Raw genomic sequence first — 25908 nt, 5'->3', positions numbered from 1 at the left:
ATGTTCCTGCAAATCTCCTGAAAACAGATGTTAGTCTCTGTTCTGCAACGTTTTATCTAAAAATGTAATACTCTTAAAGGTCATAGCCTTGGGATAGGCTATCTTGTGTATTTCAGGTTCTTGGCAGCATCCTTTTGCAAAGGGTGCAGAACCAGGATAACGAAGCCCATGTGACAGAGGACACAGGTTCAAGGAAGGTTAAGGTCAGATTTGTTCTTCCTTATTACCAGCAGGGGAAGAAAGCTGCAAGATGGTTCAGAAACCTCGAGAGTCCTCATCTCCATGTAGGATTTGCAGTGATGGGCAAGGTGCCCTGCTGGGAAGGCAGGGCCCCCCTCAGTCCCCAGTGATGCTCGGCACCTCGGGGCTGTAAGGAGGTCCCATCTGATTCCTTTCTCAGCAGCTGCCCTCCCCATATAAGGAAGTAAGTGATTGGACGGCAGGCTGTGCTGTGGGGATCATCGGGCTCTTAGTTGGATTTTTTGTTTGTTTGCTTGCTTTTTAGGGCCACACCTGCAGCACATGGAAGTTCCCAGGCTAGGGGTCTAATTGGAGCTGCAGCCGCCGGCCTACACCAGAGCCACAGCAACGCGGGATCTGAGCTGCGTCTGCGACCTACACCACAGCTCACGGCCATGCCGGATCCTTAACCCACTGAGCTAGGCCAGGGATCCAACTTGCATCCTTATGGATACTAGTCAGGCTCATTACCGCTGAGCCACAACGGGAACTTTAGTAAACCTTTGTGGAATAAACAAATGAATAAATGAGAACAGAGAGAGGACCATGCAAATGAGTACAGTCCAGCTGGAAGCTTTAGGTCATTTAAATAGGGAAGGATGTTGCATTTGTGTCTGCAGGGCCAAGATCTACCAGGAAGGGCCAGGAGGCGCTGTATTCCGAAAGAGGGGATGTGGCTTTGCAGAGGGATTGCTGAGGAAGGGCGCGTGGGAGCGAGAAGATCTCAGGCAGAGGCTCCAGGGGAGAGAATGCGTGGTCCCGTGGGGTAGAAGTGCTCGATCGTGGCTGGAGCAGGGGACGGCGTTGGGGTGACACGCATGGGCTGAGGGAAGTGGAGCTGGCTGCAGTCTCTCAGCCCAGCCATCCATTCTCTCTTTAAGCCGTTCTCAGGGCTAGAGGGACAGGACTGTTGCGTTGAGTAAGATATCAGGGAAGGCTGAAAAATAAAACAAGAAGAGAAAGAAATGAAAACTGTCGCCAGGAGAGCTGAGTGATTTGGAGATGGGTCATCTCCAAAATATAGCAGTCCATCCTCTCCATCAAAAACCGGGCCACGCTGGCTTTCAGTCCAGGCATCGTCATGAAATAAGTGTGAAATAGGGCCTGTTTTTTGGGCCCTCAGTTTTCCCATTTGTAAAGTGGGTGGGAAGTTGGAAATTTCATCCTGTGATTCAAAATCCTAAATTTATGTTCCACCAATGGGAACCTGCAGAGAAACGTGGGTGGAGAATACGAAATTCTGTTGGCCTGGGGGTCCCCTCAGATGGCACCCTGTGGTGCCAGAGGCCTTGGTAAGGGTCTCTAGTCGGTGCCGCCCCCCCATCCTCTGCTTCCTCTTGGGCTTTGGCTTCTGCCCCTGTAATTTCGTCTAAGAGGTTGTGCTAGTCCTTTGCCAGACCAAATATACATCTTAGCCTTTAGGCGGCAAGCCCTTCACATACTGCTTCTAATCTTATTAATTCCAGCAATGAAAATCCTAACATTTATTTTGTTCTTGCCCCGTGCCAGGCACTGTGGGAAGCACCTCATTTAATCCTGAACAGCAACAATCCTGAAAGGTCAGTACTACAGGCAGAGCTCAGAGATGCTTCGGGTCTATTTCCAGACCGCCGCGATAAAGCAAATACCGCGATAAAGTGAGTCAGACGAGTTTTTGGTTTCCAGGGGCTTATAAGGTTATATTTTCACTGTACTGAAGTCGATGAAGCGTGTGATAACATCACGTCTAAAAACACAATGTACGTACATTAGTCGTTAGATACTTTATCACTAAAAAAAAGGCTAATCATTGTCTGAGGCTTTAGTGAGACATCGTCTATTTGCTGGGGGAGGATTTGAAATATGGAGAAACAGCAAAATGTGACTCAGGATGTGAGCAAATGCTTTTGGAAAAGAAGCACCAATAGACTTGTTCAACACTGGGTTGCCACAAAATTTAAAGTTGTAAAAAAGGCAGTAAGTGCCATGAAATGAGGTCTGCCTCTAGTATTAATATTCGTAGGGGAAACTGAGGCTTGGGGAGATAAATTGTGTGCAGTGGAAGCCAGAGGTGTCGGGGCCCCGGCCACTCACGGCGGTGCAGGGCCTGACTCCCAGGCTTGGCCCAGTGCCCTGGAGGACGACTGCCTCCGCCCCGCAGAGTTAAAGTCAGGGCAGGTGGGCAGCCTCCTGGAACTGGTTTTTCTTGCTCTGAGCCCGAGCTGGAGGCGGCTTCTGTGCCAGGTCTGGACAACTGCTCTTTCAGATCATCTAGTCACGTGGTCTTGCTTTACCTCCGTGGGCTGGGTAGGGGCAAGGGAGGCCACTCGGGCTGGCAGCTGCCATCTGTGATCAATGCAGGGGGACTCTTGCCGGCCAGAGCCAGGAGCACAGGCTTGGGAGTCAGAGGCCTGGGCTGGTCACAGTGCGGGCTTTCCTGGGGATCTGCTGAGTGGCCTTGGTCAGGCTCTTTCTGTTCTGGCCTCAGTTTTCCTTTTCCCATCAGAAAAATGAATGCACTGGGTTAGTCCTAACCAGATTAGACAGAGAGAACAATCCACAGAGAGCTTATACTGGCGTGGCATGCGTGTGACCCGGTGGGTGAGAGAGTGTCTAGGAGCACGTGAGGGCAGGATGGGAGCTGCGTGCCTTCTCAGGTTACTCGGGCTGGCAGGTGAAGGAGGGGGGTGGGGAAGAGTCCTGACTGCTGCACTGACTTGCTGTGTGTCTCTGAGATGGCCGCACCCCCTCTCTGGGCACATGGATCCCCATGTATAAAAAAAGATCCTCGGGCTAAATAATCTCTAGGGTCCCTATGGCTGTGAGTCTGATTCTGCAAAGACAGAGTGGCTGGGTGATTGGTGAAGGGAAGCACTGTGCTGAAGTCAGGGGCCTCCCGGGTATGACCTTGGCTTTGCCTCTGGCTGACCGTGTAACCCTGGGTGGTCCACAGACTGATCCCCAGGGTCTCCTTATCCACCTGGCGCAGGAACCACAGAGCTGAAGGCCCACAACACATTCAAGGGCCCTTGAGATGTTGTCACTTCTTTTTTTTTTGTATTTCAATTTTTAATTTTTTTAAAAATTTTTTTGTCTTTTTTTGTCCTTTTAGGCCCACACCAGCGGCATATGGAGGTTCCCAGGCTAGGGGTCGAATCGGAGCTGGAGCCACCAGCCTATGCCAGAGCCACAGCAACACCACATCCGAGCCGCATCTGCGACCTACACCACAGCTCACGGCAATGCCGGATCCTTAACCCACTGAGCGAGGCCAGGAATCGAACCCGCAACCTCATGGTTCCCAGTCGGATTCGTTTCCACTGTGTCATAATGGGAACTCCCTATTTCAGTTTTTTAAATGGAAGCATAGTTGATTTACAGTGTTTTAGGTGTACAGCAAAATGGTATCTATATTTATATAGATATCTATATATAGCTTCTTTTTCAGATTCTATTATAGGTTATTATAAGATATTGAATATATAAGTAGGATCTTATTTTTTATCTATTTTATATACCTTATCTACATATATATGGATACATACATACATATGTATATATAGTTATCTGTTTTACATGCAGTGGTTCTATCTGCTAATCCCCAACTCCTAATATACCCTCCTTCACTGCCTTTCCCGTTTGGTAACCATAAGTTTGTTTTCTGTGTCCATGAATCTATTTCTTTTAAGAAACCAAAAAAATGAGTATAATTCACCTTGGCTATATTCATGTTCATACTAACGCAGTTAGAAAATACAATTTAAATTTTTTTTTTTTTTAATGAAAGAAGACTTTTTATGCCCCCCCCCCCCCCCCCCCCCGCCGCCCACATTCATATACGGCCTGGCTCTCCCAGGGTTTCTTCCTTGGAAAGAAGTGGCAGGTGTGTGATGCCTGCAGGTTGTCGGGAGGCAGGAGTGAGACACCTGCGTGAAGAGAAAGGAGCGTGTGTGAAGGTGCCCGGCCCGAGGAGGTGCCCCCGAGTAGTGACTGGTCCTGGGGCACAGGGCGTGGTAGCTGAGTAATGGCCCCCAAAGATGTCCACACTCTAATCCTCAGAATTTGCATGTTAGAGGTTACATGGCCAAGAGGAATTGAGGTCGCAGTCAGAATAAAGCATGTTGATCATTTGATCTTAAAAAGGGGGATCAGAGTTCCCGTCGTGGCACAGTGGTTAACGAATCCGACTAGGAACCATGAGGCTGCGGGTTCGATCCCTGGCATTGCTCAGTGGGTTGAGGATCCGGCGTTGCCGTGAGCTGTGGTGTAGGTTGCATACTCGGCTCGGATCCCGTGTTGCTGTGGCTGTGGTATAGGCCGGCAGCTACAGCTCCGATTAGACCCCTGGCCTGGGAACCTCCATGTGCCACTGGAGCAGCCCTAGAAAAGAAAAAAAAAGGGGGGGGGATCACCTTGGATTATCTGGGTGCACCCAGCATGATCATAGGGGTGCTGACAAGTGGAGGAGGGAGCCTGGAGGGTCAGCCTGATGAGATGTCAGAATGGCTGGACTGGTCATTATGGGCTCTGGAGACAAAGGATGTGGCCACGAGCCATGGGATGGGGTGGCCTCTAAAATCTAGAAGAATGCAGGGAGGCAGATTCTTTCCTGGTGCCTCCAGAAAGGAAGACAGCACTGCTGACACCTCGACATAAGCCCAATAAGACCTGTGCTGGTCTTCTGAACTCCAGGACTGCAAGATCCTAAAGGTGTGTTGTTTTAAGCCACTTCCTGTGCAGGTATTTGGGACAGGAGCAGCAATAGGAAACTCAGACAGGGGGTGTCGACACACAGATATGGGGGAACCTGGGCTCTGGCTGAGGCCCTAGCCTCACTTTGCATGGCACCTCCTCAGGGGAGAAGCCAGCCTCTGGGCCTGGCGCAGGTGGTGGGAGGGGGTCGTTTGGGGTCTGAGGGTCAAGGGAGGTGCCAGGAGAAGCTGTTTATGCTTCATTTCTCCTGCTTTGCTCTGCCCCTTTGTCCCAGGCTTACTTTCTCTAGGGAAGCAGAGGCTCAACGTGGTGACCCCAGATCCTGTTTCCATATCACGCCCCAAGCCCTGGTCCCTGCCTGTCCCCACCCTCCCACTGCCCCCATCCCTGATTCAGCAGATTCCTCTGAAGCTGCTTAGGTTCTGAAAACCTGGTTGCAGGCCTGGTCCCTCTCCTCTGGGCACAGAGGCGCTGGTGAGATTTGCAGAGTTGGCACCTCATGGGGACAGAATGTGACCTGGAGCCAGAGCTTCCCCAGGAGCCCTCCTCCTGTCCTGTTGGCTCCAGATCCCTGCCCAAGAACAGAGCGGGCTTCTTCCCCTTGATCCAGGGTTTGCTTTCTTGCGACCAACAAAAGGGGGCTTTGGTGCCAGCGACTCCCGGGGCCACGCTGGAGTCTTACCTTAGGGCGTCAGGAGAACTGTGTCCTTCCTCAGGGCTGCTTATGGGGGTGGGGGTGGGGTGGAGTGGGGGATGGTGGGGGTGGGGGTTCAGGAGTTCCCCCTTCCTGCAGCTCTAAGAATACTGAGCTGCCGATGACTCCGTAAAGGGCGCAGAAGGGGAGCAGACAGTGAATTCCAGCTCCTCTCCAATCTCTACGCCACTCAGTGTGGCAAGGACCCACCACACCCCTGTAAGGTTGAGGAATTTCCCTTTCTATTTCGTTTTTTCAAATTTTTATTTTTGTCTTTTTAGGGCTGCACCTGCGGCATATGAAAGTTCCTGGACTAGGAGTCGAATTGGAGCTTCAGCTGCCAGCCTACACCACAGCCGCAGCCACAGCAATGCGGGATCTGAGCCGCATCTGTGACCCACACCACAGCTCACGGCAACGCCGGGTCCTCAACCCAGTGATTGAGGCCTGGGATTGAACCTGCGTCCTCATGGATGCTAGTGGGGTTCGTTACCGCTGAACCACGACCGGAACTCCCTTCTTTCCCTCTTGGTCTGGACTTTACCTGACCTCTCTGTGCCTCTGTGGTCCCCTCTGGTAAACTGGGACTGATAACAGTACCTGCCTCCTGAGAACCGCGAATGTTACTAACTTAGAGGCACGCCTGCCCTGGAGGAGCGCCGGGAATGGCCAGCTAGCCAAAGCGAGTGCTTGTCTATTCACCTCTCCTGTGATACACTGTGTCTGGGAGCCCCCCGGTTTCCCAAATGGGGTGTGGAAATGAATAAGTCATGATGATTCCATCCTCAGGAGGCTCATAGGTTAGCAGAACTCTCATCCTGCAGAGTGCAAGCAGTGGGATGAATGCGCTGTGCCTGTGCAGAGGAGGGAGCCCAAAATCTGTCTGGGAGGGGAGGTTGGAGGAAGGCTGGTTTTACCCAAGGCCTTGACAGCTGTGAAGAAGTTTGCAGCAGATGGATAAGGGGAAGGGTGTTCTAGGAAGAGGGAACAGAGTGAACGAGGTGTGGAGGCATGAACACACAGGAGTAGTTGGGGGTGGTAGTCGTCCTGCTCTCATGTGAGTGAGACACCCCGTGGCTGGTGAACATGCTGCAAAGATGGGTCAGTTTCAGTCTGATGCACACTTTGATGGCTTCTGGTGCCAGGTGCTTGGCTAAGCACCAAGGATGCAGAGATGAAGGAAGAAGCAGTCTCTGCTCTTGGGGACCACTATGTAGCAGAGGCAGGCACACATTCATGCATTCAGTCATTCATCCAATAAATATGCACGAAGTCCTACATGTTGGGTACCAGGGATGCTGCATGAGCAAGAGGGATGTTCGCCCAGCTTTCCTGGAGCTCATAGCTCAGGAGGAAACACACCTCCATCAGAAACTTAAGGGAATAGACCTAAGGGAGGGACTGTGAGAGCAGAAGAGAGAGGAAGGGGCGCTACTAGTTCAGTCTCTGGGCTAGATGGCTGGGGATCAAATCTTGGCTCTACCGCTTGAGTTGACTTGTTCTTGGACAGAGAGTTTCTGATTTAGAGGGATATGCAAAGGCCCCGAGGTAGCAGCATAACTTATGCAGACAGGAAAGCCAGAGTGGCTGGAGGGTAGAAAGAAAGAAAATGTGGTTAAAACTGAGGATTGAAGGCAAAGCAAATTTTAAATGGGTCAGGATAAGCCTTAAAGCTGAATAATGGATAAAGGGAGACATTAACACCAACTGAGAATTATTCTGTCTGGTTCACATGAAGGTGGGGTCGGGAGTGGGAGGTTTTGTCAAGATCAACCTTAGAAAGAGTCCATCAGTCTAATAATAAATGGCCAAACACTATGTGGGCCGGGCACTTAATTCTCAGGAATCCCCTGTGCTGGGTATTCTTATGGTCAGCAGTCCGCAGATGAAGAAATCGAGGCATCTGGAATTAGGCTTCTTGCCCAATGGTATAAAGCTGATAAGCGGTCAAGCTGGGATTCAAACCCAGGGAGTCTGGTTCCAGGGCCCTTGTTCTTGGCCACTAAGCAGAGGGGGAAAACTGGGCAACAGTGGGAGCCTGGGAAAGATCACGGCACCCCCAGCCACGTGTATATTGTCCATCGTCAGTGGCGAGGTACTGCGAGAGGAGCCCAGGGAGAGCTCCCGTGATTCCGAAAGCCGCATCCAAGGGGGTCTTGGAAATACCATAGCCCCTATGGAGGGCTCAGGGAGGATCTCTGCCTGCGCCAAAAGGCAGTTCTGGGTGTCCACGTGCCACTGATGGGAAGTCCACTGTGCTTTTGACAATGATAGAGTCCTGGCTGGGCTTCTAGTGCCAAATGCAGAAGTAGCAGAGGAAAGGGACCAAGGGTGGTGTGTGTGTGTGCTTGTGCACACGAGTGTGTATGTATGGGTGCCTGTGCATGTGCATGCACTTGGGTCTGCAGGCCTGTGTGTGCCCACTCGCATGTGTGTAGGCAGCGGCTAGAGTGACATTGGAAGACTTGAGCCAGAGTGGGCAGTAGCACAATTCCATCAACCCCTGCCCAGCCTCGAGGGGGCCTTGAATTCTGCTGATCTTGGCTTCAGGAGCATGAACTTGGGCCTTCCCGTTGCCTCGGATCCTGGCTCCATCACCCACAGGGTGTGCTGCTTGGGGTCTCACTTCACTCCTCCTAGTTTGGTCTTTTGATCTAAAAAAAAGAGGGAGCAGCATTTACCTCTTGGGGTGGTTCTCAGGATCTGGGGAGGGGGCCTGGCACATGGCATAAAAATGAAAACGCATTGGTGCGTTTGGAGCTGCAGAGAGGGGTGTGGTCTGATTTTGGATTCTATAAATGCTCAGTCTTATCAGCGTTGGTCACAGACCCATAAGAGAACAAATGCTTCGTCTGAAAAATACAAGTTGCCCTTGATTCCTTTTGTTTCTGCCTCTTCCACATCCAGTCCGTCTCAGCAAGTCCTATGGACCCTCCCTCCCAAATTCACCCTGTGCTGACCACTGTTCACCTTCTTCCTGAGTCTAAGCTCTTGCCAGAGCCCTCTCTGTACAAAGAGATTGTGCAGACAGTGTCTGTCCTGGATTCACAGCTCTCCGGAGGATGAGCTGTCACTGGGAGTAAAGTCCACACTCCTCACCATGACTTCTGGTACCTGGCCCATTAAAAAAAAAAACCGAAAAACAAGTTCCTCCCTGCTTCTTCCATTCCAGCCACTGTGGCCTCCTTGGTTTCCTTCCAACACCCCAAACTTGCTCCTGACACAGGGCTGTCACAACCACAGCTCCCACTGCCATAGAATGCTCTTGCCCCAGAACCGTGCATGCTCCCTTCTTCACGCCACTCAGATTTGTGCTCAGCTCTGCAGCGGGGTCTTCCCCGACCACTCCTAGCAGGGATGGTTTGATATCCCCCAACACCTCCCCCCACGCCTTAACTGGAGGTGACACAACGCCTGCAGTTCAGCTGGATACCTGGCTGGGCACTAGAATGAAGATTCTATTTCCCAGTCTCCCTGGCAGATAGGAGTGGCTGGGTGATCGACTGCTGGCCAATGGGGTAGGGAGAGCAAGGTGTTCGAGCAATTTCCAGGCATTTCCTGCAGGGAGGGCCTATGCCCCTCCTCCTCGCTTTCTCCCTCCTGCAGCCCACGGTGTGGACCGGGTGGTGATCCACAGTGGGTGGTTTGGAGGAGAGCTGTGCTCTGGGGCAGGCAGAGCCACAATGTAGAAGGAGTCCAGGTTCCTGGTTGACCTTGAGAAGCAGAGTCATCAAACCTGCCTTAGTGATGAGCGAAATAGAAGAAACTCTTATTTTGTTTAAGCCACTGTTATGTCGGTCAGTGGCTACAGTCAGACAAACCTCTATTTTAAGGATAACTACCATATCCAAGAAGGTTCCAGACCACTCCTAGCCTCGCTTTGTCCCCTTACCTTGCTTTATTGTTCACTTACCATGCCCTGACATCATACGATCCATTAACTTTGTATTCGTGTACTGTCTATTTCCGTCTCTAGAATGTGAGCTCCCTGAGGACAGGAACTGGGCTGCCTACCTTGTTCCCAGTTCTAGGCCCAGCTCCAACACAGTGCTTAGCAGAGAGCTGGGCTCAATAAATATTTTCGAGCCAATAGAAGATAAGCCCCTACTCTGTGCAATTGTTTTATTTGCATTCTTGCCACTGAGGTGCTTAGCCCTCTTCTGCAGCAGAAGAGATTGAAATGGAAGAAACGAAGCACGCTTGTCTGAAGTTCCAGATCCTGAAAGTGGGAGAGCCGAGATCAAAACTCAGATCTGTAAGCTCCTCTCCTTTCCCGGCCATTAGGAGGATGTGGCTTTTGTGGAAAAACAACAACGACAAACCCTCACAATTCAACAAGAAGACAAACAAGCCAATTAAAAATGGACAAAAGATCCTAATAGATATTTCACCAAAGAAGATGCACACATGGCCAAAAAGCACATGAAAATGTGCTCAACATCATTAGTCTTTGGAAAAAGGCACATTAAAACCACAATTTAGATGCCGCTCCCCACCCGGGGGGACAAGACCCAGGGTTGGTGAGGATGTGGGGACGCGGGCATCCTTGCGCGGCGCTGGGGGAATGTAGGCGAGGGCAGTCGCTTTGGAAGACAGTTTGACAGTGTCTTGAAAAGTGAAATAGAGCTTTACGCTATGGCCGAGACCTTCCAGCCTTAAGGAATCTGCATGAGAAATGAAAACTGAAATTCACTCCAAGTCTTGTATGTGACCATTCATGGCAACCCTGTTATTCACATATGTCCATCAGTGTCCACACTGGCAGCCATCCATATGTCCATCGAGGCATTAATGGATAAATAAAACACAATATACCTATACGGCGGCATCCTATTGGTCGATAAAAAGGAGCGAAAGTGCTGATACCACAACAATGAGGATAGACTTCAAAAAAAAAAAAAAACTATCTCACTGAAGGAAGCCAGATACAAAGGAAGGTATATCATACGATTGCATTTACATGAAATGTCCCCAAAAGGTACATCTATAGAGACGGCAAGCATGTTGGTTGTTGCCTGGGGCTGGGAGTGGGAACATGGTGCTAATGCTAAACAGAACTTCTTTTCAGAATGATGAAAAGCTCTAAAACTAGATTGTGGTGGTGGTGGAACAACTCCATAAAATTTGCTAAAAATCAGAGTTCCCATCGTGGCGCAGTGGAAACAAATCCAACTAGGTACCATGAGATTGCGGGTTTGATCTCGGGCCTCGCTCAGTGGGTTAAAGAATCGGCGTTGCCGTGAGCTGTGGATTAGATTGCAGACACAGCTCAGATCCCATGTTGCTGTGGCTCTGGCGCAGGCCAGCAGCTACAGTTCCGATTCGACCCCTAGCTTGGAAACCTCCATATGCCACGGGAGCGGCCCTAAAAAGCCAAAAAGACCAACAAAAAAGAAAAAAAAGGAATTTTACTAAGTCATTGAATTCCACAATTAACATGGGTGCATTTCAGGATTTGTCTATCTCACTTCAGTAGAGTTGCTAAAAAAATAGATATATTTCCAGCCCCTCACATGTCTTCCAAGGGAAATAGTTAAATTCTTGGGAAGAGCCTGCAGCCCTCCGACAGGGAGGTGGTGGGGGGTCGTGTCGATGAGCCCAGTCTCAGGGCCACTCTGCCACCTTCTTGGCAAGTCACTTAAGTTCTCAAGCCTCCGTGTTCTCATCTGTAAAATGGGGGCCATCGCCCTGCCCTCCTGGGGTACTTTGGGGGAATGAAAAGGGGGAGTGAAAGGTTTAGCAGGTGCCAAGCCCAGAGATACCTCCTCATTATACGTTCAGGTCTCTTCTAGGGGAGCCACACCTAAGCCCTGCCTTCCTGGAAAGGTATTATCTCTAGTGGGGAAATAGGATTGATTAACTAATTCATCAAACATCTCTTCGGCACCTGCCCTGTACCAGATCCTGCCTTGGGTGTAGGGATGAGAAGGTAAACAAGACCCAGGTCATGCCCTTTGGCAGCTCAGGGTCTGGGGTGGCAGGAGTGACAGCCATTTGCAAGGTGCTTATGCTACTGAGGATGCAGGATAGATTGGAGGGGCGGGGCTCCAGCCCCATCAGGAAGAAGAGTGGTGAGGTTAGGGATGGATGGCTTCGGAGGACACGCAGGAGCTGGGGAGCCAGGGAAGGGGGTTGGGCATCCCAGGCCAAAGCTGCACAGTGCAGCCCAGTGCAGCCCCCGTTACCCCTTGGAGAATGTGATGAAAGCACGGAAGAGAATCTCAGCCCCTCGGCTTGGAAGGGACCTTTTAAGGTCATCCCATCCAATCGCCCTCCTTGCTGGGGCCTGGATTTCAAAGGTTCTTGGCAAAGGAAGCAGCTGCTCCTTTATTCAACATCCCTTTGAAGATGAAGCTGTCGACAGACAGCTACACTTCGTGACTCGCACAGAGAGTTGCAATCAAGTTTCAGGAGCCCGAGAGTTTGGGGAAAGCACGCCTGGTGCCGGCTCCACGTTGGTGGGAAGTAAAGCAAGATAAGGGGATTTCTGCCCATCGAACCTGGGCAAGATGCCTCTGTGGCAGTGGCCAGTGTCCTGATCTGGGTGGTGGGCAGCTACCCACCCAGAAACACTCACAGGATATAGAGAAGGAAAGGGATTAGTATCTGTTGAATCTCTGCTCAGCATCTACTTTGTGCCAAAGATTCGGCGAGGTGGCTCGTGTCTGTCCTTGGAGGGAGGAGGTGCGGTGTTCGTTGCCATTTCAACCATGAGTATCCAGGAGCTCTGAGAATTCAAATCACTTGCCCAAGGTCACACAGCTAGAAAGGAGAAGGGAAGGGATCAAGTCCAGCTCTGCCTTCCCCGCAGGGCTTGCTTGCTTGCTGCTTGTCATTCCACGCCTTGCTTGTCCTGATCACATCCGACATCAAACAATCAGGTCCCTGAATATGAGTGCAAGTGACTCCTGCAGATTCCATATTCAGGCTTTTAAAAAAAAGAGATACTTTTCTCATCACAATCTGTTGTACTAAAAGTATGAAATCAAATACAAGAAAAATTGAAGTTGCAACAAAGAATCAACATGCAGTAAACACAATTTAAAGAAAAGGATAATGACTCATCTAGAGACCGGTGCCACATCTTTCCCAGGCCCCAGAACTCTGATTTTTGCCTAGAATTGATACCGTCTCATACATACCACCATATTGTGCCCTATTTTTTTCTTCTCAAAAGTGTGTCACAAATATTTCCTTCGCTGCTTCAAATTCCCTGTAAGCATTTGGCAGCACACTCTTCATCAGTCTGAATGAATTTATTTAACCAATCTCCTATGCTAGATGTTTAACTGATTTCCATTTTTTTCCCCCATTACATCCTTTTAAACATGTCCTGACAGGAGAAATTGGATGAGGCAGGTCCCTCTGGGTTTGTCTTTTCTCATTTATTTTTTTATTTTCTAGGGTCGCACCCATGGCATATGGAGTTTCCCAGGCTAGGGGTCTAATTAGAGCTGTAGCTGCCGGCCTTCGCCACAGCCACAGCAACGCAGGATCTGAGCCATGTCCGCAACCTACACCACAGCTCATGGCAACGCCGGATCCTTAACCCACTGAGTGAGGCCAGGGATCGAACCCACAACCTCATGGTTCCTAGTGAGATTCGTTAACCACCGAGCCACAATGGGAACTCGGCCCTCTGGGTTGATAATGACACACACCATCACCTGCCTCATGCTAGACATCCATCAGGCAAGAAAGGCAAAGGACAAGCATGTGATCAGAGCTTCCTTGACACTTTTTTATTTAGTCTTTTCAATGACCTTTGGAGGTAGACACCCCTCTCCCCATTTTACAGTAGGGCAAACTGAGGATTAGGAGGTTAGGGGCTATCACAGTCTTGGAGCTGAGCAGAGCCAGGATTCTGAGATCAGCCTGACTCTTGCATTCATGCTTCTCTCTCTGACCCACTCTGCTCCCTCCGGAGCGTGGCCAGAGCTCCACTGTCCTGTCCAATGAGGTAACCGTTGTCTTCTCCCCTCGAATGGTCACTAAAATCTCTGCTGCTCTGCAGGGGACATTCAGCTGAAAAACTCAACTGCCAAGAGCAGTGGTTCCAGCCTTTTGTCTGGGGAGACTCAAATTCCCAAGGGAAAGATAATCCCATGGGTGTTTGCGCCTGTCCTAACACTCCTTCCATTTACGGCCCCCACCCCCAGAGACTGTTGCCATTCCAGGGGTAACCTTGAACTTACTCTAATTCATGTATTTTTTTTAACAAAGCAAATCATTGGCAAATTTTTATACCCTGCTGTTTGTTAATAGCTGATGGTTTGGGGAACCCTCCCAGTGTGTCACAGTATCTGGATTGAGAACAGCTGGTCCAGAACACAGATGAGAACCAGGGAGGATGTTACAGAAGATCGTGGAGCTGCCAAAAACCACCCGTGAAAATCCTTACACTAAAGTTCCCCCATTTAGGATCAGGGGAGAGGTCCTCAGTTTCCTAATCTGTAAAATAGGCATAATGTCTCCTGCTGAGTATTGCTATGAGTGTTAAGTATGGTATTAGGTAATAATAGGTTTAAAAATGCACTGAGACAGAAGGGAATAATGGTCTGAGGATCTGGTTCTCTCCTTCCTGGGCATACAGAGGACTGCATTTCTCAGCTCCCTTTGCAGCCAGGAGGGGTCATGTGACTAGTTTTGGCCAATCGAATGTGAACAGACATGCCGTGTGCAAATTATCCACACTGGCTTTCACCCTACCGTGGAGACTCTGGAGGCCACATGTTGGGATAGCAGCATCACAGGTGATAGCTACTGCATTACCTTGGGTACCTGGGTGATTCTGCCGCAGACTCTGCTAATCTACACCTAATAGTCCACTGCTAATCTACATCAAATATGTAACATCAGAGAGAAATCTTTGTTGTGTTGAGCCCCTGAGATTCTAGGGATATTTGTGACTGCAGCATAACCTAGACTGTTCCTGACTAATGCAAGTCCCTAGCACAGGGCTTGGCCCACCGTTGATGCTCAGGCTTTTTCCTCGTCCCCTTCTTTCATGGCTCAGGTAGGCACAAGCCACAAGCCAATGTAAAAAATGGCAGACATAGTGAAGAAAGATTTCACTGACCTGGAAAAACCCTTTTCTCCTAAAACAAAGGGTTCTGAAAATCTCGAAGGCTGGTCATTCCAAAGTTCTGGGTTACAAAGAAGAAAGTGTTCCAGGTTGATACCAATAGCAGATAATTATAGCAAAACATCCTGAGGGTTCTGTGGAGGGGATTCAGAAATACTTCTAACTTCTCTTGTAGAGACTTGAGTGGATTCTTGGATTACTTAGTCTGCTGCCACCTGAAGGTGTTCTCCCAAGAACTGCTAAGGATCAAAGGCTTGGGGTCTTAGATGGTCAGTGCTAAGTGTTGCCTTGGAGATTACTCCTAGGGGTGGAAATAGGGTTTGTGATGGTTAACTTTCATGTGTCCCCTTGGCTAGGCTAGGGTGCCCTGTTGTTTGGTCAAACCCTGGGCTGGATGTGGCTGCAAAGGTATTTTGCAGACCTGATTAACATCTACAGCAGTTACCTTTAAGCATAAGAGATTGCCCTCAATAATGAAGACCTTGTGGGAGGGCCTCATTCAATTGGTTGAAGGCTTTAAGAGCAAAAACTGAAGTTCCCCATAGAAGAAGAAATTCTGCTCAAGGTGACAATATGCAAACCCTGCCTGAGTTTCCAGCTGCTGACCTCCTGCCCTTCATAGTTTACATGTCTCAATTATAGAATTGGATATTTTTAGCCCATTCCTTAAAAGAAACCTCTGCATATACCTAGAAGTATACCTATATCTTCATCTTCATCCATATCATTATCTGAATACTTTATTGTTTCTCTTTCTCTGGAGAACTCTGATCCAGAGCTCATCTCTCGTGCTAGTCTGATTAGTAGTGGCTGCTTGGAAAGCTGTGTTAAGAAGGATTCTTAGACCATGTCTAGGCTCAGTGAGTAAGAATAATGCAAGCTCCTTCAGAGCAGACAACATCTCAGTCTTGTAAAGGATCTCCAGTGCCTAAGACACCATCTCCTCCATGAGTGGTTCCCTAGGATACTAAGTACAATTGTTGAATAAATGAATGCTCTTCTAGCAATGTCTGCCATGGGCCCAGCAATGGGAGAAGGCTACCATTGCTGACTCATTTCACAGAAGAATAAACTGAGGCCCCAACAGGACTTGCTCAAGGTCACACAGCTAATAAATAGGTGACACATTCAAGTGTTAAACCTCTACTGAGTTTCTTGCCCTAAGGGTTTCATTATGTATCTGGTGAGGGATTTGTAGAGGAACAGAAAGTTATCAGTTTTCCTGGTAGAAAAGGAGGCTCTGACTCTTATTCATCACAAATGAATTTGAAGAGAGATTTCTGGGGCTCATGGGAGCACTCTCTTCCTGCCTCTGTGCCCTAAACCATCTATAGCCCAGCAGGCCTTCCTGGGCTGCATTCTGCAGGTCAGTCTTGCACTTGTTCTGCTACAGGTTGCTCTTAGGAGTGGTGGTAAGGGGCTCCCCACTGACGGCCATCATGCCTGCATCCCTCGTGCACTCTGGCTTTGGCCAGGCCTGGGGCTGGGTCAGGGTTGACCAGCAGACCCCTCTGGACAGTTGCCTACATGGCAGCCTTCTGGGTTGCAGTAATGGGGAGAAGGCAGGTGATTGTCAGGGGAGCCTGATGGTCCCCAGGGCCTACCTTGGGGCCTGGCTCCTAGTAGGGCTCCCATGAAGGTTTATCTAATGCGTTAGGAATGTCCAAGGCAGATGGAGATGGGAACTGAGGGGAGGCAGAGATACCCAAAGGCCATCTAGATCTGGCATGGTTCCTCCTTCCCATCAAGGCCAGGGTCACTGGGTCACTGTTCTCCTTCCGTACCTCTCACTCAGCTGACTTAAGCAGCCTGGCTATTTTCATTTCCAAAGCCAGGGCAGGATTCCTCACCAGTGGATGGCTCCACGTCTTGCCCTCTGTGCCTGTCCCTGCTACACTGGGGGCCAGTGGGGTGGCTGTAGTCCAGGGCCTGGCTGGGTTCAAATCCTGATCCTGGCTTTGGAACTGCTTGGCAAGCATTCTACAGCTTCAATATCTGCATCTCTAGAAGGAACATGAGAATAAATAACATTTGCTTTAGGAGGTGATTTAAGGATTCAGTGAGCCGACATATATGAAGCTCTGCAAACAGGGGCTAGTACATAGTAAGTGCTCAACTAATATTAGTTACCATTACGGTGGCAGTAGACTAAGGAGATGCCCACAGATGATTCCATGTTCACCACTGCCATCACGGCTTCCCCACAACCACCTGGTGAGGTAAGCAGACCAGGTATTAGCACCCATTTTTCAGGATATTGAGGCTTCGAGAGGTATAGAGACCTGCTCCAGGTGAGCCAGCCACTAAGGCATGACATTTGACCTCCGAATCCACTCCTTCTACCCAGTAAGAAGGAATGTTCCCAGTGGCCAGGAAGAATGGAGGATGGAGGTGTGAGTGGGACCTCCAACTCCTCTTGGGAGCGCTAGGAACTCTGCCCTTGACCAGGGTTCTGAGAAGATCTGCCAGGTAAATGAGAAGTGATTTTGATTTCTTTTTTTCTGGGAAAAGCTGCTCCAGCGTGAGTGTGTTTGTGTGTGTGTGTGTGTACACACACAGGCACATGTGTAATGGCATGGTGGGGAGGAGCTAAGCTTTGTTTCTGCCGGGGCTGCTCACCCAGAGGGGCTGGAATGGCTGATAGCAGGGTAGGGGACTTGCTGACCTGAGGACCGCTGCAGGCTTTTTCAGGGTCTGTATCTGGGGTTGCTGGACCCTGAGTGGCCTGGACCTCAACAGGGCCTGGCTCTTTGTGTTGGCCAATTGCATTGCAAACCCGAAGCTGCTCCTTACGGCTGTTAGATGCAACCTGGGGTCATCCCCCCACTGTGTGCACAGGGCAGGCAAATTCATTTCAATATTAGCTGAAGTCAAAGAGGATTAAGGAGTGAAATCTGTGGTAGGGGAAAAAAAAAATAAGTTCATTGAATGCACTTCAAAGCCAAACAGAAATGACTTCTGGATCCTCCGCTGGTTTTTGGATTATCTTTGCCTGGATTCCCATCTGCTTGTGTGGATTATCTGTATCTATGTGAATGGTGTGCATGGTTCTGGAATGACTGGGGTGTGGGGCTATGATGCCAGCTCGGCTTTCCTGCCAGGGCAGGGCTCAGTTGGGGAGGGTGGGGTCAGCCCCTGTTGGCAGCAGGAATGTGCCTGACAGGTTTGGGTGGCGGGAGGGAAATCAGGGTCCTTTGATGAAGTTCCAGGTGCGGCAGCAGAGGGGGCTGATTGGGAGGGAGGAGGCATCTGTTCTGAAAGGCAGGCTGGGGAGAAGAGAAGGAGCTAATCAGGCTGTGAATGCTAAACTCCAGGCTGGTGTATACCAGGGGGCAGGTGGCAGAGGGAAAGGAAGCCATTCTCAGAGCAGAAGAAAGCCCTAGCCACCACGGCGGGAATCTACAGGTGGCACAAAGAGTAATTGCTTGTTCTATTGTTCATTCATTCTCTTTTTGGCAAGTGTCTATTCATTTGTGATAACATGGCAGGCAATGTGTTAGCCGCTGGACACGCCAGAGTAAATAAGAGGGACGGTCATCTCTGCTCTCAGGGAAGAGGAGAGGAAGTAGCTATTTCAGTGTTACAAATGATGGGTTCTTACCCTAAACAGGCTGCACGTGGGCACCGAGCAGGGCGAGGAACTGACATGGCAGAGATAGTCAGAGAGGGCTTCCTGGAGGAAGTGGTGTTTAAACTCAGATCTAAAGAATGATATGGATAATAAAAATCATGATACAAACTTTCCATGAGCACTTACTCTGTGCCCGTGTTCTAAACACTCTGTATACACATCCTCAATTTCCACAGTAGTCCTCTTGCTAACCTTTGCTCTCAGTTGAGAAAACAGAAGCAGAGGGAGGTAACCTGCTAAGGTTACAAAGACATGAGGGAGGCTGAAGGAGAGGTGAAGGCTGGGGAGAGGGCAGTAGAAGCAGGGGTATGGTCCTTCAGCAGAGGGAAGGACTTGTGCGAAATCATGGAGGCAAAAGGAGGCGCGGGGTGGGGGGGTAAGTCCTGGAGATAGAACCCACCTAGGGGAGACTGCAGCCTAGGAACAGAGATGGGACATCCCCAGGCCTGGGCTGACTGTAAATGCCCTCCAGTCTGAGCTCCTCACTAAGAGAACTCAGAGGTCCTGGGAGGAGGAGGGAAGACTCCATCCTCCTAAGCAGAAGCGCCCTGCTGGATCCTGAGGCAGGGCTTCCAGTGCTGTTAGATCACTAAAGCAGTCTTGCCACTTCTTTGTGTTCCGAAGAGTGAAAAACACGGGTCACACCCGCATCGTGGGATCTAAGCTGGCTGGGAGGGCTTAGAGCCTGATCACTAAGAGCCCTGGGGTCAGAAAAGTCTGGGTTCAAATCCAGGTCTCCCCATACGTGAGTTCTGTGATCTTGACATATAAGCCAACCTGTCTGAATAGATGCTTCCTCATTTCTTCATGTGTAAGAGGGAGGTTAACGCTGTAGGGGATCTTGTACAGCTGCCTTCGCAACCTCATTCCCCATTCCTCCTTCCTAAGGACCCTTCTGTTTTTTTCGAGCATTTACCTCTCCTGGTGAAGCCCATTTCCATAGGGGGAGCAGACCCCATTCCTGGGGTTAGGCATGGGTGATTCCCATCAGAGACAGCAGATGCAGCCGTGGTTTCCAGGGATTGGTTAGGAGGCCAGGCTTAAGCCAATCATCATGTGGCAGTGGCCCAGGAAGGAAACATCTCATTTGGGATGGGGGTAGGGGGGGGTGGATTGATTCTTTCTTTTTCTCCTACTGAGTGGGAACAGGGAAGCCTGTTGTTCCTATTGCTGTGGGCAGCCATTGCCTATGAGAGAAGCCGGTCTGAAAAGAAATCCCACACTTGGCCAAAAGCTGTGTTGAGGCAACCACAGAGACATGGAGCCAGAGCCCTGATCATACCATACCTGGAGCACCCAAACTCTGGACCCTATTATATGAAAGAGAAAAGTCCTTTTTGTTAAAGCGGGGCCGAGTCTATTTCCTGTTATTGCGGCCAGACAAATGCAAATGCATTTTCTCAGGTCATTCATTCGTGCTTTCATGTATTCAGTTAACCAGTCTTTACTGAACATCTATTAAGAACCAGAGAATGCATTAGGCATGGAGGTAGCAGCATTCGATGAGGAGAGGCGCTCTCACGTGGAACTAGCTCTCTAATTGGGAGGGGTGGATGGGAAATGAATAATGACACCATACAAGGTCAGGAGCAGGGATATGCAGCCCACAAAACAGAGTGGTGTGTCAACAATGAAGAGGGACTGAGGCAGAGGGACCATCACCCTCAGAGAGAATTATCAGAGAAGGGTCTTGGAGGAAGCAATGTTGGAGCTGAAAGTTGAATGAGAAGGAGCCAGCAGGAGCTCCATCAGGGAAAGCCTTGTAGTCCATGGATTTGCTGGCTTGGATTTTATTCTGGGGACATGGGAAGCCTCAGAACGTTTGTGCAGAGGAAAGCCATTCTCTGAATTGCGTTTGTAAGAGATCACTCTGGCTGCTATGGGGAGATAGAGTTCATCTGTGGAGAACAATAGAGGCAGGGGCACCAGGCAGGAGGCTATTGCAGGAACTGATAGAGCAGTGGAGGAGGCAAGGGGCGGACAAAGAAGCAGTGTGTGTTTGGAGGCACAAGCACCATGTGTCTTGATGGATTGAATGTACAAGTTAGGAAAACAGATGCACTGAGTCCTGGGGCTTTGGGCCCGAGTAGCTGGGAGGATGAAGTTTCCTTTTATAGAGGTGGGGGAGCAGCAGAGGTTGCTGGTCGGTTGTACCGATTAAAAAGAGGCCATATCTGTGTGACGAGGCAGAAATGATTTTCCGCCACATGCTTTCGGTCCATCAGGGAATTCTGGCTGTGCCTATTTAAGCCTTTGTAATTTCTACCTCTGAAGTGAGCTCTGCAGTGGCCAGACCAACTCCTTAGGCTTTTGTGATATGGAGGGAAAAGGAAGAGGGAAGAGAAGGACCAGTGGTTCAGGGGCGGAGGCTGGGAAGCATGGGTAAAGAGATGCCGGGAATTTGTCTGGGGGATGAGGATGGTAAAGGGAAAGTTAGGATTTTCTGCTGGTCTAAGGATCAGGTTGAAGGAGAAATATAAACAAAGGACTTTGAATTCTTTGAAATTACTGTTTGGTTGCTGGCCTGGGTTCCTTTCGTCGTGATCTCACTGTGAGCCTAGACCATGGAAGCTGCTCTTTTATTAGGGTTACATATGTAAGCCAGCAGCAGGTGCTGACTTATTATCAGGGACTCTTCCCAAACTTGAAATGGGGAAAAGCAAGTTCCACTCTCCCTTGGAAACTGCACCTCCCCATCCTTGATGGAAGGTGGGGTTCTGGGCTAATAACTCTCAGGGGCACTCCATCCCATTCTGTATCACATGGATTCCTCCACTCCCCGGGCCCAGGAAGTATTGAGACCTCAGCTCCCCAACACACACACACACACACACACACACACACACACACACACACACACACTCCAAACCTAGCCTTAGCTTTGCATGAATACGAAGAAGTTGTCACCGGGAGGCCAAGTCTTTCCCTGTGGGTTGATTAAGACCAGGACCCCAGACCAATGCTGGAGGGTAGTGATGGGAGAGGAAGCCAGCCTTGGTGTGTGTGTTTAATGGGCCAGCCCGGGATTAGGGTGAGACAAGTGAGGCATCTGAAGTCTCAAACATAAGTAGACAGCTACTCTCAAGTGCCCGAACCTGGAAGTATATGCCTCCCTAAGTCTTGCATCTTGGCTATCTCGCTCACCCCACCCTAGCCTAGTCCCCTGTTAATGGGAGAAGAGGGGTGCAATGAAATAGGCTTGTGCTGTGGCTCTACTTGTTTTTCTCCACCTGACCTGCGTGGAAGACACACATCATTCAGAACTTTGGTTTTTCTTATCTGCAGAACGGGGGTGCTGATGCTTACCTCACAGGGTCTTCATAATAAATACTAACCAATGTTGCTTCCCTGCGACCCTTCTTGGAGGTGCCAGGCAAGGTGAAGAAATATATGAGGTTGGAGTTATTTCCCCATTTTACAGATGGATAAACGGAGGCACAGAGAGGTTAATTAACAGGCCCAAATATGCACAGCCTGGAAATGGTGCAGTTGGGCCTTGAACTCATACTCTTGGCAACTATCACGTGAAGCACCTATCACTGAGGCAGAGATAAGAAGAGCTGAGTCTGAGAGGCTATGCCAGACAGAAGGGGGCTTTGTAGGTGGTGAGGGTAGGGACCTCTAGCAAGAGATCCGTGATACTATAGGAGCCCCTCTGGCTAGACTATCCCTTCCTTAAGGAGGGGGCCATGGGTATTTTGTTTTAAATGCAGGTTTTATCATTATTTAGGTGTGGTGAGGCCAATAGACCAGGAGATGATTGCTGATGAAAAGACAGCAGTCGCATCTCCTGGAGGAGGGCCATGCCCTGCAGGGCCACATGGGGAAGCACCAGGGCCGGTCAGGAGGCAGCAAGGGCGAGAGGAAAGCATGGAAAAGAGCCATTGCTGTGACCTTTGCAGGAAAGAATGCATGAGGCAGGCTAAGCAGTTGTGGGATTGGCTGATTTGAATAATTTCAGTGGATGCTGGGCTGTAGGGTACGTGGTTTCCTGGTACCTGGCCCTGGATGGTTAGGGCAGCAGGTGGCATGTCACCCCCCAGGAAGGAGGTGGCTGGATTGATTGGTTTGCATATGAAAGGGTTGTTTGCTGTCTCTAGGAATCAGCTTGCCCTGGGAGGACCTGTCTCTCACCTGCTAGTAAGGCCCCCAAGATGTCAAAGCATCAAGACAATAGTAAAACTAGAGAAAGTAGTAGCATACAGTTAACATAAACATATTTTACCATTACGGTCATAGAATGGAGTTAATATGGTTTCTGATCTAGGAAGTGCTTACTTACCTGAAGAGTTTGAGAAGGAAAGAAGAAAAATGTGCTCTAGAAATACCAGTCAAACAGGGCACTTAGCTGGTCCCAAGCATTAATTAGGCTGAGCGCTGCCAGGGGTGAGTGGGGGGTGATCAGTACCAGCAGAAGCCTCCAGAAAAACAGAGGCACAAAGAGGCCCCAAGGCTGCAGGTCCGGTTGGTCATGGCTTTGCCACCCACTCACAGTGTGACCTCGTATCATCCTACACTTTACCTTCTTTGATCAGTAGAAGGGATGCTGGTCCTTTTTTTAAACCATTATAAAAAATGCTCATTAAAAATTTTGCACATACAGGAGTTCCCCTTGTGGCACAGTGGAAATGAATCTGACTAGGAACCATGAGGCTGTGGGTTTAATCCCATGCCTTGCTCAGTAGGTTAAGGAGCTGGTGTTCCCATGAGCTGTGGTGTAGGTCGCAGATGCTGTTTGGATCCCACGTTGCTGTGGCTGTGGCGTATGTAGGCCAGGAGCTGTAGGTCCAATTTAACCCCTAGCCTGGAAACTTCCATGTGCCACAGGTGCAGCCCTAAAAAGTAAAAAAAAAAAAAAAAATATTTTGCACATAAAATTTTACTGATGAGTTTGGCATTGATTCTTAGGAGTAAAAATACTAGATTGGGGAAAGGGGCGAGGGATAAATCAGGACTCTGGGATTAACAGATACACACTTCTGTATATAAAATAGATAAACAAGAAGGTCCTACTGTGTAACACAGGGAACTAGCATCAATATCTTGTAATAACCTATAATGGAAAAGAATCTAAAAAAGAGCATAAAAGAAATCCTGGCTTATTTTGGCCTATGCATTCATCCATTCATTCATTAAAGACATAAGGAGAGCCTATGACATGGCAAGGCACTGGAGTCACAGCTGCAAAAAACCAGCCAAGCACTTACAGGTAACAAACAATTAATAAACAATCTATAACAGACATTGTTGAATTTGTCCTCCAGAAAGTTGGTGTCAATTTACATTTCCACTAACTGTAAGAGAGAATGCCACCTTTCCCTGAAGTCTTGCTAGAGCTAAACAATATTAATTTCCCCTTCAAATCTGGGAGCTAAAAGAACAAGAAACCCTCACTGGCTTTGTTTAATGACTAGAGTTATTGAGCATTTGCTTATGTGTCAAGTACATGCCATTTTAAAGCTATCATTTACTGAGTACTGACCACATGGAAGACACTGGTCTATGATGGTAGGTGCTATTATTATTCTTATTTTACAGATAAGGAAACTGAGGCACAAGATGATATGGCCAGACAGCCTCAGGCAGGGACTAGAACCCAGAGCTCTCTGGTAGGAGATGGGAGGGGCTTCAGTGTTGGACCCTGAGCTAGACATGCCTATGGGAACAGCCAAGTGGAGAGGTCAACTCTTGACAAAGTCACAGCCCTCCTGGGATATTGGGGTTTCTTCAACCCACTGGGAAGTTCTGGGGAACCTGGGATAGTCTCAGAGCTTCTGAAATGATCAGAAAGGGCTGAGGGCTTTCACCAGGGGGCAGGACAAAAATGACTCAAGTGGGAGGTGGGAGCCAGACTGTGCCATGTCTCCTGCTCACAGGGGAGAAGCCCAGAGCTGTCAGCCAGCTTGGTGCCCACTGAGCCCCTCTCCTAAAGAGGAAGAATTCTCTCTTGCTGGGAAGTAAGATGTGGAGCTGAGGAGGCAGGTCCATGGGGGAGTAGATTTAAGGAGAAGCAAGCCATAGCCAAGCCGTCTAGGAGGGGGGTTAGATGGGAGACCAGAAGTGCTGTTAATCCGGCTGGGGAGGAATTCCCTTTGTGACTCAGGGGAAATGAATCCTACTAGCATCCATGAGGAAGCAGGTTCCATCCCTGGCCTCGCTCAGTGGATTAAGGATTCAGGGTTGCCATGAGCTGTGGTGTAGGTTGAAGACACGGCTGGGATCCTGCATTGCTGTGACTGTGGTGTAGGGTGGCGCCTACAGCTCCGATTGAACCCCTAGCCTGGGAACCTCCATATGCCTCGGGTGTGGCCCTAGAAGACAAAAGAAAAAAAAAAAAAAACAGCTGGGGATTAAAATTTGGGTTCACCTTGCATATATACTTGGAGAGACTTTGGTAAAGCCTGTAATTACTTTTAATTATCTCGGGTTGCTAAAGTGAGTTTTTGGAATCAACATGGCTTTGAGATTAGGCCAGAGAAGTAGTAGGAATAATAACAGAGAGGTAGTAATTATAACAACCCCCATGTGGATGGACCCTGTGACCAGACTGCCTCGGGTTGAATCTCACTTCTTACGTACCTGTGGTACATCCATTCCTCAACTAGGAAATAGAGAGGATAATAATACTGTTCTGATCAGCTACTGTTGTGTATGCAACAAGCCATCCCCAAAGGCTAAGGCGTTGAATACCTATCATTTTTTATGCTCATGGTTTTCTAGTTCAGGAATTTTGATGAGGCAGAGGGGAACAGCTTGTCTCTGTGTTCTCAGAGTGCGGGGCTGAAGGCTGGACTCTTCTAGGACAGCTGACGGAAGCACCACATGGCATCACCCTGTAGTTTGAGCTTCCTCACAGCATGGCGGCCTCACAGTGATTAGACATCACACATGGATATTCGGGGCTCCAAGATGAGTGATCCCACCACCAGGGCAGAAGCCACTCTGCCTTTGCTGATCTAGCTCTGAAGGTCACATGGCCTCACCTTCCACTCTCTTCGTTCCAAGCTCACCCAGACTCAAGGGGGCTGGGGACATAGCCCATGCCTCTTGATGGGCTGAATGGCAAAGAATTTGCATCATGTATTCTAACAGCCACAAGTATTTCCCTCAGAAGTGTCTGAGGATTAAGTGAATTAGTTAAGACAGGGACAGCCCTTAGAATAGGGCCTGGCATCTATTAAGTGCTCAGAAAATGCAGCCATTGCGGTGATTATCTTTGGTGTGGTTGGTAGATACCTCTAGTCCCTGTGGAGGAGAAGATAGGCTGGAGGTCAAGGGCTGAGTGGGGAATCTGTCTGCTTCCTTTACCCTGAAGATCTTAGTGCCCAAGGATCCCTTTCAGATGCTCTCGTTTGTCCTCACCCTTGCTGTCTTTTGTCCCTCCCTCCCTGGGCTCCCCTCAGCCCAGCCCTGAGGCAGAGATGCTCTGGGACCCACTCCTGGCTAATGCAGTCAATTCCAGGAGTGCCCTCAGATCTGCAGCCTTGTAGCTACTAATGCAGCATCATTAAACCTCAGCCAATATTAGCACTCTCTCAAGCAGGTGAATGGTGCCGCTCTAATTCC

At 49.4% G+C, this 25908-nt stretch overlaps 1 long non-coding RNA gene across 1 annotated transcript in view; it reads left to right on the top strand.

Annotated features, from left to right (window-relative positions):
- The first annotated feature begins 301 nt into the window (after positions 1-301).
- The window catches only part of LOC146402583 (uncharacterized), a 59978-nt gene continuing 34371 nt past the window's right edge, over positions 302-25908 (top strand). The window contains exons 1-2 of the long non-coding RNA XR_014807159.1: positions 302-424; positions 1750-1799. This is a non-coding gene — a long non-coding RNA (uncharacterized LOC146402583). The remainder of the gene's footprint in view (positions 425-1749; positions 1800-25908) is intronic.

This window comes from Sus scrofa, chromosome 6 (genome assembly GCF_054392235.1).
Source record: "Sus scrofa isolate SSC_HxYL_T2T_F1_AM1 chromosome 6, Sscrofa_HxYL_maternal_Yorkshire_Landrace_v2.0, whole genome shotgun sequence".
NCBI lineage: Eukaryota > Metazoa > Chordata > Mammalia > Artiodactyla > Suidae > Sus > Sus scrofa.
This window is presented reverse-complemented; position numbering and strand designations above follow the sequence as displayed.